Raw genomic sequence first — 12,548 nt, 5'->3', positions numbered from 1 at the left:
GCTGACTCTCCAGTACAGTATCCAGGCTGACTCTCCAGTATAGTACCCAGGCTGACATTCTAGTACAGTATCCAGGCTGACTCTCTAGTATAGTATCCAGGCTGACTCTCTAGTACAGTATCCAGGCTGACTCTCTAGTACAGTACCCAGGCTGACATTCTAGTACAGTATCCAGGCTGACTCTCTAGTACAGTATCCAGGCTGACTCTCTAGTACAGTATCCAGGCTGACTCTCTAGTACAGTACCCAGGCTGACTCTCTAGTACAGAACCCAGGCTGACTCTCTAGTACAGTACCCATGCTGACTCTCTAGTGCAGTACCCAGGCTGACTCTCTAGTACAGTATCCAGGCTGACTCTCTAGTACAGTATCCAGGCTGACTCTCTAGTGCAGTACCCAGGCTGACTCTCTAGTACAGTATCCAGGCTGACTCTCTAGTACAGTATCCAGGCTGACTCTCTAGTACAGTACCCAGGCTGACTCTCTAGTACAGTATCCAGGCTGACTCTCTAGTACAGTATCCAGGCTGACTCTCTGGTACAGTATCCAGGCTGACTCTCTGGTACAGTACCCAGGCTGACTCTCTAGTACAGTATCCAGGCTGACTCTCTAGTACAGTATCCAGGCTGACTCTCTAGTACAGTACCCAGGCTGACTCTCTAGTACAGTATCCAGGCTGACTCTCTATTATAGTATCCAGGCTGACTCACTAGTACAGTATCCAGGCTGACTCTCTAGTACAGTACCCAGGCTGACTCTCTAGTACAGTGCCCAGGCTGACTCTCTAGTACAGTATCCAGGCTGACTCTCTAGTACAGTACCCAGGCTGACTCTCTAGTACAGTGCCCAGGCTGACTCTCTGGTACAGTATCCAGGCTGACTCTCTATTATAGTATCCAGGCTGACTCTCTATTATAGTATCCAGGCTGACTCTCTAGTACAGTATCCAGGCTGACTCTCTAGTTCAGTACCCAGGCTGATTCTCTAGTACAGTACCCAGGCTGACTCTCTCGTACAGTATCCAGGCTGACTCTCTGGTACAGTACCCAGGCTGACTCTCTAGTACAGTGCCCAGGCTGACTCTCTGGTACAGTATCCAGGCTGACTCTATTATAGTATCCAGGCTGACTCTCTAGTACAGTATCCAGGCTGACTCTCTAGTACAGTACCCAGGCTGACTCTCTAGTACAGTATCCAGGCTGACTCTCTAGTACAGTATCCAGGCTGATTCTCTAGTACAGTATCCAGGCTGACTCTCTAGTACAGTACCCAGGCTGACTCTCTAGTACAGTATCCAGGCTGACTCTCTAGTACAGTACCCAGGCTGACTCTCTAGTACAGTATCCAGGCTGACTCTCTAGTACAGTATCCAGGCTGACTCTCTAGTACAGTATCCAGGCTGATTCTCTAGTACAGTATTCAGGCTGACTCTCTAGTACAGTATCCAGGCTGACTCTCCATTACAGTATCCAGGCTGACTCTCTAGTACAGTACCTAGGCTGACTCTCTAGTACAGTATCCAGGCTGATTCTCTAGTACAGTATCCAGGCTGACTCTCTAGTACAGTATCCAGGCTGACTCTCTAGTACAGTATCCAGGCTGACTCTCTAGTACAGTACCCAGGCTGACTCTCTAGTACAGTACCCAGGCTGACTCTCTAGTACAGTACCCAGGCTGACTCTCGAATACTGTATCCAGGCTGACTCTCTGGTACAGTATCCAGGCTGACTCTCTAGTACAGTACCCAGGCTGACTCTCTAATACAGTATCCAGGCTGATTCTCTAGTACAGTATCCAGGCTGATTCTCTAGTACAGTATCCAGGCTGACTCTCTAGTACAGTATCCAGGCTGACTCTCTAGTACAGTATCCAGGCTGACTCTCGAGTACAGTATCCAGGCTGATTCTCTAGTACAGTATCCAGGCTGACTCTCTAGTACAGTGTCCAGGCCGACTCTCTAGTACAGTACCCAGGCTGACTCTCTAGTACAGTATCCAGGCTGACTCTCTAGTACAGTATCCAGGCTGATTCTCTAGTACAGTACCCAGGCTGACTCTCCAGAACAGTACCCAGGCTGACTCTCTAGTACAGTATCCCGGCTGACTCTCTAGTACAGTATCCAGGCTGACTCTCTAGTACAGTACCCAGGCTGACTCTCTAGTACAGTATCCAGGCTGACTCTCTAGTACAGTACCCAGGCTGACTCTCTAGTACAGTATCCAGGCTGACACTCTAGTGCAGTATCCAGGCTGACTCTCTAGTACAGTATCCAGGCTGACTCTCCAGTACAGTACCCAGGCTGACTCTCTAGTACAGTATCCAGGCTGACTCTCTAGTACAGTATCCAGGCTGACTCTCTAGTACAGCATCCAGGCTGACTCTCCAGTACAGTATCCAGGCTGACTCTCTAGTACAGTATCCAGGCTGTCTCTCTAGTACAGTACCCAGGCTGACTCTCTAGTACAGTATCCAGGCTGACTCTCTAGTACAGTACCCAGGCTGACTCTCTAGTACAGCATCCAGGCTGACTCTCTAGTACAGTACCCAGGCTGACTCTCTAGTACAGTTCCCAGGCTGACTCTCTAGTACAGTATCCAGGCTGACTCTCTGGTACAGTACCCAGGCTGACTCTCTAGTACAGTATCCAGGCTGACTCTCTAGTACAGTACCCAGGCTGACTCTCTAGTACAGCATCCAGGCTGACTCTCTAGTACAGTACCCAGGCTGACTCTCTAGTACAGTACCCAGGCTGACTCTCTAGTACAGTATCCAGGCTGACTCTCTGGTACAGTACCCAGGCTGACTCTCTAGTACAGTGCCCAGGCTGACTCTCTGGTACAGTATCCAGGCTGACTCTCTAGTATAGTATCCAGGCTGACTCTCTAGTACAGTATCCAGGCTGACTCTCTAGTACAGTACCCAGGCTGACATTCTAGTACAGTATCCAGGCTGACTCTCTAGTACAGTATCCAGGCTGACTCTCCAGTACAGTATCCAGGCTGACTCTCTAGTACAGTACCCAGGCTGACATTCTAGTACAGTATCCAGGCTGACTCTCTAGTACAGTATCCAGGCTGACTCTCTAGTACAGTATCCAGGCTGACTCTCCAGTACAGTATCCAGGCTGACTCTCTAGTACAGTACCCAGGCTGACATTCTAGTACAGTATCCAGGCTGACTCTCTAGTACAGTATCCAGGCTGACTCTCCAGTACAGTATCCAGGCTGACTCTCCAGTACAGTACCCAGGCTGACATTCTAGTACAGTATCCAGGCTGACTCTCTAGTGCAGTACCCAGGCTGACTCTCTAGTACAGTACCCAGGCTGACTCTCTAGTACAGTATCCAGGCTGACTCTCTAGTACAGTATCCAGGCTGACTCTCTAGTACAGTACCCAGGCTGACTCTCTAGCACAGTACCCAGGCTGACTCTCTAGTACAGTACCCAGGCTGACTCTCTAGTACAGTACCCAGGCTGACTCTCTAGTACAGTACCCAGGCTGACTCTCTAGTACAGTATCCAGGCTGACTCTCTAGTACAGTACCCAGGCTGACTCTCTAGCACAGTAACCAGGCTGACTCTCTAGTACAGTACCCAGGCTGACTCTCTAGTACAGTACCCAGGCTGACTCTCTAGTACAGTACCCAGGCTGACTCTCTCGTACAGTACCCAGGCTGACTCTCTCGTACAGTATCCAGGCTGACTCTCTAGTACAGTATCCAGGCTGACTCTCTAGTACAGTACCCAGGCTGACTCTCTAGTACAGTACCCAGGCTGACTCTCTAGTACAGTACCCAGGCTGACTCTCTAGTACAGTATCCAGGCTGACTCTCTAGTACAGTACCCAGGCTGACTCTCTAGTACAGTATCCAGGCTGACTCTCTAGTACAGTATCCAGGCTGACTCTCTAGTACATTATCCAGGCTGATTCTCTAGTACAGTATTCAGGCTGACTCTCCATTACAGTATCCAGGCTGACTCTCTAGTACAGTACCTAGGCTGACTCTCTAGTACAGTATCCAGGTTGACTCTCTAGTGCAGTATCCAGGCTGACTCTCTATTATAGTATCCAGGCTGACTCACTAGTACAGTATCCAGGCTGACTCTCTAGTACAGTACCCAGGCTGACTCTCTAGTACAGTGCCCAGGCTGACTCTCTAGTACAGTATCCAGGCTGACTCTCTAGTACAGTACCCAGGCTGACTCTCTAGTACAGTACCCAGGCTGACTCTCTAGTACAGTGCCCAGGCTGACTCTCTAGTACAGTATCCAGGCTGACTCTCTAGTACAGTACCCAGGCTGACTCTCTAGTACAGTGCCCAGGCTGACTCTCTGGTACAGTATTCTGGCTGACTCACTAGTACAGTATCCAGGCTGACTCTCTAGTACAGTACCCAGGCTGACTCTCTAGTACAGTGCCCAGGCTGACTCTCTAGTACAGTATCCAGGCTGACTCTCTAGTACAGTACCCAGGCTGACTCTCTAGTACAGTGCCCAGGCTGACTCTCTGGTACAGTATCCAGGCTGACTCTCTATTATAGTATCCAGGCTGACTCTCTATTATAGTATCCAGGCTGACTCTCTAGTACAGTATCCAGGCTGACTCTCTAGTTCAGTACCCAGGCTGATTCTCTAGTACAGTACCCAGGCTGACTCTCTCGTACAGTATCCAGGCTGACTCTCTGGTACACTACCCAGGCTGACTCTCTAGTACAGTGCCCAGGCTGACTCTCTGGTACAGTATCCAGGCTGACTCTCTATTATAGTATCCAGGCTGACTCTCTAGTACAGTATCCAGGCTGACTCTCTAGTACAGTACCCAGGCTGACTCTCTAGTACAGTATCCAGGCTGACTCTCTAGTACAGTATCCAGGCTGATTCTCTAGTACAGTATCCAGGCTGACTCTCTAGTACAGTACCCAGGCTGACTCTCTAGTACAGTATCCAGGCTGACTCTCTAGTACAGTACCCAGGCTGACTCTCTAGTACAGTATCCAGGCTGACTCTCTAGTACAGTATCCAGGCTGACTCTCTAGTACAGTATCCAGGCTGATTCTCTAGTACAGTATTCAGGCTGACTCTCTAGTACAGTATCCAGGCTGACTCTCCATTACAGTATCCAGGCTGACTCTCTAGTACAGTACCTAGGCTGACTCTCTAGTACAGTATCCAGGCTGATTCTCTAGTACAGTATCCAGGCTGACTCTCTAGTACAGTATCCAGGCTGACTCTCTAGTACAGTATCCAGGCTGACTCTCTAGTACAGTACCCAGGCTGACTCTCTAGTACAGTACCCAGGCTGACTCTCTAGTACAGTACCCAGGCTGACTCTCTAATACTGTATCCAGGCTGACTCTCTGGTACAGTATCCAGGCTGACTCTCTAGTACAGTACCCAGGCTGACTCTCTAATACAGTATCCAGGCTGATTCTCTAGTACAGTATCCAGGCTAATTCTCTAGTACAGTATCCAGGCTGACTCTCTAGTACAGTATCCAGGCTGACTCTCTAGTACAGTATCCAGGCTGACTCTCGAGTACAGTATCCAGGCTGATTCTCTAGTACAGTATCCAGGCTGACTCTCTAGTACAGTGTCCAGGCCGACTCTCTAGTACAGTACCCAGGCTGACTCTCTAGTACAGTATCCAGGCTGACTCTCTAGTACAGTATCCAGGCTGATTCTCTAGTACTGTACCCAGGCTGACTCTCCAGAACACTACCCAGGCTGACTCTCTAGTACAGTATCCAGGCTGACTCTCTAGTGCAGTATCCAGGCTGACTCTCTAGTACAGTATCCAGGCTGACTCTCCAGTACAGTACCCAGGCTGACTCTCTAGTACAGTATCCAGGCTGACTCTCTAGTACAGTATCCAGGCTGACTCTCTAGTACAGCATCCAGGCTGACTCTCCAGTACAGTATCCAGGCTGACTCTCTAGTACAGTATCCAGGCTGTCTCTCTAGTACAGTACCCAGGCTGACTCTCTAGTACAGTATCCAGGCTGACTCTCTAGTACAGTACCCAGGCTGACTCTCTAGTACAGCATCCAGGCTGACTCTCTAGTACAGTACCCAGGCTGACTCTCTAGTACAGTTCCCAGGCTGACTCTCTAGTACAGTATCCAGGCTGACTCTCTGGTACAGTACCCAGGCTGACTCTCTAGTACAGTATCCAGGCTGACTCTCTAGTACAGTACCCAGGCTGACTCTCTAGTACAGCATCCAGGCTGACTCTCTAGTACAGTACCCAGGCTGACTCTCTAGTACAGTACCCAGGCTGACTCTCTAGTACAGTATCCAGGCTGACTCTCTGGTACAGTACCCAGGCTGACTCTCTAGTACAGTGCCCAGGCTGACTCTCTGGTACAGTATCCAGGCTGACTCTCTAGTATAGTATCCAGGCTGACTCTCTAGTACAGTATCCAGGCTGACTCTCTAGTACAGTACCCAGGCTGACATTCTAGTACAGTATCCAGGCTGACTCTCTAGTACAGTATCCAGGCTGACTCTCCAGTACAGTATCCAGGCTGACTCTCTAGTACAGTACCCAGGCTGACATTCTAGTACAGTATCCAGGCTGACTCTCTAGTACAGTATCCAGGCTGACTCTCTAGTACAGTATCCAGGCTGACTCTCCAGTACAGTATCCAGGCTGACTCTCTAGTACAGTACCCAGGCTGACATTCTAGTACAGTATCCAGGCTGACTCTCTAGTACAGTATCCAGGCTGACTCTCCAGTACAGTATCCAGGCTGACTCTCCAGTACAGTACCCAGGCTGACATTCTAGTACAGTATCCAGGCTGACTCTCTAGTGCAGTACCCAGGCTGACTCTCTAGTACAGTACCCAGGCTGACTCTCTAGTACAGTATCCAGGCTGACTCTCTAGTACAGTATCCAGGCTGACTCTCTAGTACAGTACCCAGGCTGACTCTCTAGCACAGTACCCAGGCTGACTCTCTAGTACAGTACCCAGGCTGACTCTCTAGTACAGTACCCAGGCTGACTCTCTAGTACAGTACCCAGGCTGACTCTCTAGTACAGTATCCAGGCTGACTCTCTAGTACAGTACCCAGGCTGACTCTCTAGCACAGTACCCAGGCTGACTCTCTAGTACAGTACCCAGGCTGACTCTCTAGTACAGTACCCAGGCTGACTCTCTAGTACAGTACCCAGGCTGACTCTCTCGTACAGTACCCAGGCTGACTCTCTCGTACAGTATCCAGGCTGACTCTCTAGTACAGTATCCAGGCTGACTCTCTAGTACAGTACCCAGGCTGACTCTCTAGTACAGTATCCAGGCTGACTCTCTAGTACAGCATCCAGGCTGACTCTCCAGTACAGTATCCAGGCTGACTCTCTAGTACAGTATCCAGGCTGTCTCTCTAGTACAGTACCCAGGCTGACTCTCTAGTACAGTATCCAGGCTGACTCTCTACTACAGTACCCAGGCTGACTCTCTAGTACAGCATCCAGGCTGACTCTCTAGTACAGTACCCAGGCTGACTCTCTAGTACAGTTCCCAGGCTGACTCTCTAGTACAGTATCCAGGCTGACTCTCTGGTACAGTACCCAGGCTGACTCTCTAGTACAGTATCCAGGCTGACTCTCTAGTACAGTACCCAGGCTGACTCTCTAGTACAGCATCCAGGCTGACTCTCTAGTACAGTACCCAGGCTGACTCTCTAGTACAGTACCCAGGCTGACTCTCTAGTACAGTATCCAGGCTGACTCTCTGGTACAGTACCCAGGTTGACTCTCTAGTACAGTGCCCAGGCTGACTCTCTGGTACAGTATCCAGGCTGACTCTCTAGTATAGTATCCAGGCTGACTCTCTAGTACAGTATCCAGGCTGACTCTCTAGTACAGTACCCAGGCTGACATTCTAGTACAGTATCCAGGCTGACTCTCTAGTACAGTATCCAGGCTGACTCTCCAGTACAGTATCCAGGCTGACTCTCTAGTACAGTACCCAGGCTGACATTCTAGTACAGTATCCAGGCTGACTCTCTAGTACAGTATCCAGGCTGACTCTCTAGTACAGTATCCAGGCTGACTCTCCAGTACAGTATCCAGGCTGACTCTCTAGTACAGTACCCAGGCTGACATTCTAGTACAGTATCCAGGCTGACTCTCTAGTACAGTATCCAGGCTGACTCTCCAGTACAGTATCCAGGCTGACTCTCCAGTACAGTACCCAGGCTGACATTCTAGTACAGTATCCAGGCTGACTCTCTAGTGCAGTACCCAGGCTGACTCTCTAGTACAGTACCCAGGCTGACTCTCTAGTACAGTATCCAGGCTGACTCTCTAGTACAGTATCCAGGCTGACTCTCTAGTACAGTACCCAGGCTGACTCTCTAGCACAGTACCCAGGCTGACTCTCTAGTACAGTACCCAGGCTGACTCTCTAGTACAGTACCCAGGCTGACTCTCTAGTACAGTACCCAGGCTGACTCTCTAGTACAGTATCCAGGCTGACTCTCTAGTACAGTACCCAGGCTGACTCTCTAGCACAGTACCCAGGCTGACTCTCTAGTACAGTACCCAGGCTGACTCTCTAGTACAGTACCCAGGCTGACTCTCTAGTACAGTACCCAGGCTGACTCTCTCGTACAGTACCCAGGCTGACTCTCTCGTCCAGTATCCAGGCTGACTCTCTAGTACAGTATCCAGGCTGACTCTCTAGTACAGTACCCAGGCTGACTCTCTAGTACAGTACCCAGGCTGACTCTCTAGTACAGTACCCAGGCTGACTCTCTAGTACAGTATCCAGGCTGACTCTCTAGTACAGTACCCAGGCTGACTCTCTAGTACAGTATCCAGGCTGACTCTCTAGTACAGTATCCAGGCTGACTCTCTAGTACATTATCCAGGCTGATTCTCTAGTACAGTATCCAGGCTGACTCTCTAGTACAGTATCCAGGCTGACTCTCCATTACAGTATCCAGGCTGACTCTCTAGTACAGTACCTAGGCTTACTCTCTAGCACAGTATCCAGGTTGACTCTCTAGTGCAGTACCCAGGCTGACTCTCTAGTACAGTGCCCAGGCTGACTCTCTAGTACAGTACCCAGGCTGACTCTCTAGTACAGTATCCAGGCTGACTCTCTAGTACAGTACCCAGGCTGACTCTCTAGTACAGTATCCAGGCTGACTCTCTAGTACAGTATCCAGGCTGACTCTCTAGTACAGTATCCAGGCTGACTCTCTAGTACAGTACCCAGGCTGACTCTCTAGTACAGTACCCAGGCTGACTCTCTAGTACAGTACCCAGGCTGACTCTCTAGTACAGTATCCAGGCTGACTCTCTAGTACAGTACCCAGGCTGACTCTCTAGTACAGTACCCAGGCTGACTCTCTAGTACAGTACCCAGGCTGACTCTCTAGTACAGTACCCAGGCTGACTCTCTAGTACAGTATCCAGGCTGACTCTCCAGTACAGTACCCAGGCTGACTCTCTAGTGCAGTACCCAGGCTGACTCTCTAGTACAGTACCCAGGCTGACTCTCTAGTACAGTACCCAGGCTGACTCTCTAGTACAGTATCCAGGCTGACTCTCTAGTACAGTATCCAGGCTGACTCTCTAGCACAGTACCCAGGCTGACTCTCTAGTACAGTATCCAGGCTGACTCTCTAGCACAGTACCCAGGCTGACTCTCTAGTACAGTACACAGGCTGACTCTCTAGTACAGTACCCAGGCTGACTCTCTAGTACAGTATCCAGGCTGACTCTCCAGTACAGTATCCAGGCTGACTCTCCAGTACAGTATCCAGCCTGAATCTCTAGTACAGTACCCAGGCTGACTCTCTAGTACAGTACCCAGGCTGACTCTCTAGTACAGTATCCAGACTGACACTCTAGTACAGTATCCAGGCTGACTCTCCAGAACAGTACCCAGGCTGACTCTCTAGTACAGTATCCAGGCTGACTCTCCAGTACAGTACCCAGGCTGACTCTCTAGTACAGTATCCAGGCTGACTCTCCAGAACAGTACCCAGGCTGACTCTCTAGTACAGTACACAGGCTGACTCTCCAGTACAGTATCCAGGCTGACTCTCTAGTACAGTACCCAGGCTGACTCTCTAGTACAGTACCCAGGCTGACTCTCTAGTACAGTACCCAGGCTGACTCTCTAGTACAGTATCCAGGCTGACTCTCCAGAACAGTACCCAGGCTGACTCTCTAGTAGAGTATCCAGGCTGACTCTCCAGTACAGTATCCAGGCTGACTCTCTAGTACAGTATCCAGGCTGACTCTCTAGTACAGTATCCAGGCTGACTCTCTGGTACAGTATCCAGGCTGACTCTCCAGTACAGTATCCAGGCTGACTCTCTAGTACAGTATCCAGGCTGACTCTCTAGAACAGTACCCAGGCTGACTCTCTAGTACAGTATCCAGGCTGACTCTCTAGTACAGTACCCATGCTGACTCTCTGGTACAGTACCCAGGCTGACTCTCTAGTACAGTACCCAGACTGACTCTCTAGTACAGTATCCAGGCTGACTCTCCAGATCAGTACCCAGGCTGACTCTCTAGTACAGTATCCAGGCTGACTCTCCAGTACAGTACCCAAGCTGACTCTCCAGTACAGTATCCAGGCTGACTCTCTAGTACAGTACGCAGGCTGACTCTCTAGTACAGTACCCAGGCTGACTCTCTAGTACAGTACCCAGGCTGACTCTCTAGTACAGTATCCAGGCTGACTCTCCAGAACAGTACCCAGGCTGACTATCTAGTACAGTATCCAGGCTGACTCTCTAGTACAGTATCCAGGCTGACTCTCTAGTACAGTATCCAGGCTGACTCTCTGGTACAGTATCCAGGCTGACTCTCCAGTACAGTATCCAGGCTGACTCTCTAGTACAGTATCCAGGCTGACTCTCTAGAACAGTACCCAGGCTGACTCTCTAGTACAGTATCCAGGCTGACTCTCTAGAACAGTACCCAGGCTGACTCTCTAGAACAGTATCCAGGCTGACTCTCTAGTACAGTATCCAGGCTGACTCTCTGGTACAGTATCCAGGCTGACTCTCCAGTACAGTATCCAGGCTGACTCTCTAGTACAGTATCCAGGCTGACTCTCTAGAACAGTACCCAGGCTGACTCTCTAGTACAGTATCCAGGCTGACTCTCTAGAACAGTACCCAGGCTGACTCTCTAGTACAGTATCCAGGCTGACTCTCTAGTACAGTACCCATGCTGACTCTCTGGTACAGTACCCAGGCTGACTCTCTAGTACAGTACCCAGACTGACTCTCTAGTACAGTATCCAGGCTGACTCTCCAGTACAGTACCCAAGCTGACTCTCCCGTACAGTATCCAGGCTGACTCTCTAGTACAGTACCCAGGCTGACTCTCTAGTACAGTACCCAGGCTGACTCTCTAGTACAGTACCCAGGCTGACTCTCTAGTACAGTATCCAGGCTGACTCTCCAGAACAGTACCCAGGCTGACTCTCTAGTACAGTATCCAGGCTGACTCTCCAGTACAGTATCCAGGCTGACTCTCTAGTACAGTATCCAGGCTGACTCTCTAGTACAGTATCCAGGCTGACTCTCTGGTACAGTATCCAGGCTGACTCTCCAGTACAGTATCCAGGCTGACTCTCTAGTACAGTATCCAGGCTGACTCTCTAGAACAGTACCCAGGCTGACTCTCTAGTACAGTATCCAGGCTGACTCTCTAGTACAGTACCCATGCTGACTCTCTAGTACAGTACCCAGGCTGACTCTCTAGTACAGTATCCAGGCTGACTCTCCAGTACAGTATCCAGGCTGACTCTCTAGTACAGTATCCAGGCTGACTCTCCAGTACAGTATCCAGGCTGACTCTCCAGTACAGTATCCAGGCTGACTCTCTAGTACAGTACCCAGGCTGACTCTCCAGTACAGTACCCAGGCTGACTCTCTAGTACAGTATCCAGGCTGACTCTCTAGTACAGTATCCAGACTGACTCTCTAGTACAGTATCCAGGCTGACTCTCTAGTACAGTATCCAGGCTGACTCTCTAGTACAGTATCCAGGCTGACTCTCTAGTACAGTATCCAGGCTGACTCTCTAGTACAGTATCCAGGCTGACTCTCTAGTACAGTATCCAGGCTGACTCTCCAGTACAGTATCCAGGCTGACTCTCTAGTACAGTATCCAGGCTGACTCTCTAGTACAGTACCCAGGCTGACTCTCTAGTACAGTACCCAGGCTGACTCTCTAGTACAGTATCCAGGCTGACTCTCCAGAACAGTACCCAGGCTGACTCTCTAGTACAGTATCCAGGCTGACTCTCCAGTACAGTATCCAGGCTGACTCTCTAGTACAGTATCCAGGCTGACTCTCTGGTACAGTATCCAGGCTGACTCTCTAGTACAGTATCCAGGCTGACTCTCTAGTACAGTGTCCAGGCCGACTCTCTAGTACAGTACCCAGGCTGACTCTCTAGTACAGTATCCAGGCTGACTCTCTAGTACAGTATCCAGGCTGATTCTCTAGTACAGTACCCAGGCTGACTCTCCAGAACAGTACCCAGGCTGACTCTCTAGTACAGTATCCCG

The 12,548-nt window shown here is 50.1% G+C and overlaps 1 protein-coding gene across 22 annotated transcripts in view; it reads left to right on the top strand.

Moving 5' to 3' along the window:
- The window catches only part of rassf4a (Ras association domain family member 4a), a 327,256-nt gene that overhangs the window by 288,853 nt on the left and 25,855 nt on the right, over positions 1–12,548 (top strand). The window lies entirely within an intron of this gene.

This window comes from Scyliorhinus torazame, chromosome 28, assembly GCF_047496885.1.
Source record: "Scyliorhinus torazame isolate Kashiwa2021f chromosome 28, sScyTor2.1, whole genome shotgun sequence".
Taxonomy (NCBI): domain Eukaryota; kingdom Metazoa; phylum Chordata; class Chondrichthyes; order Carcharhiniformes; family Scyliorhinidae; genus Scyliorhinus; species Scyliorhinus torazame.
The sequence above is the reverse complement of the archived record's forward strand: the minus strand, read 5'-3'. Positions and strand labels throughout refer to the sequence as shown.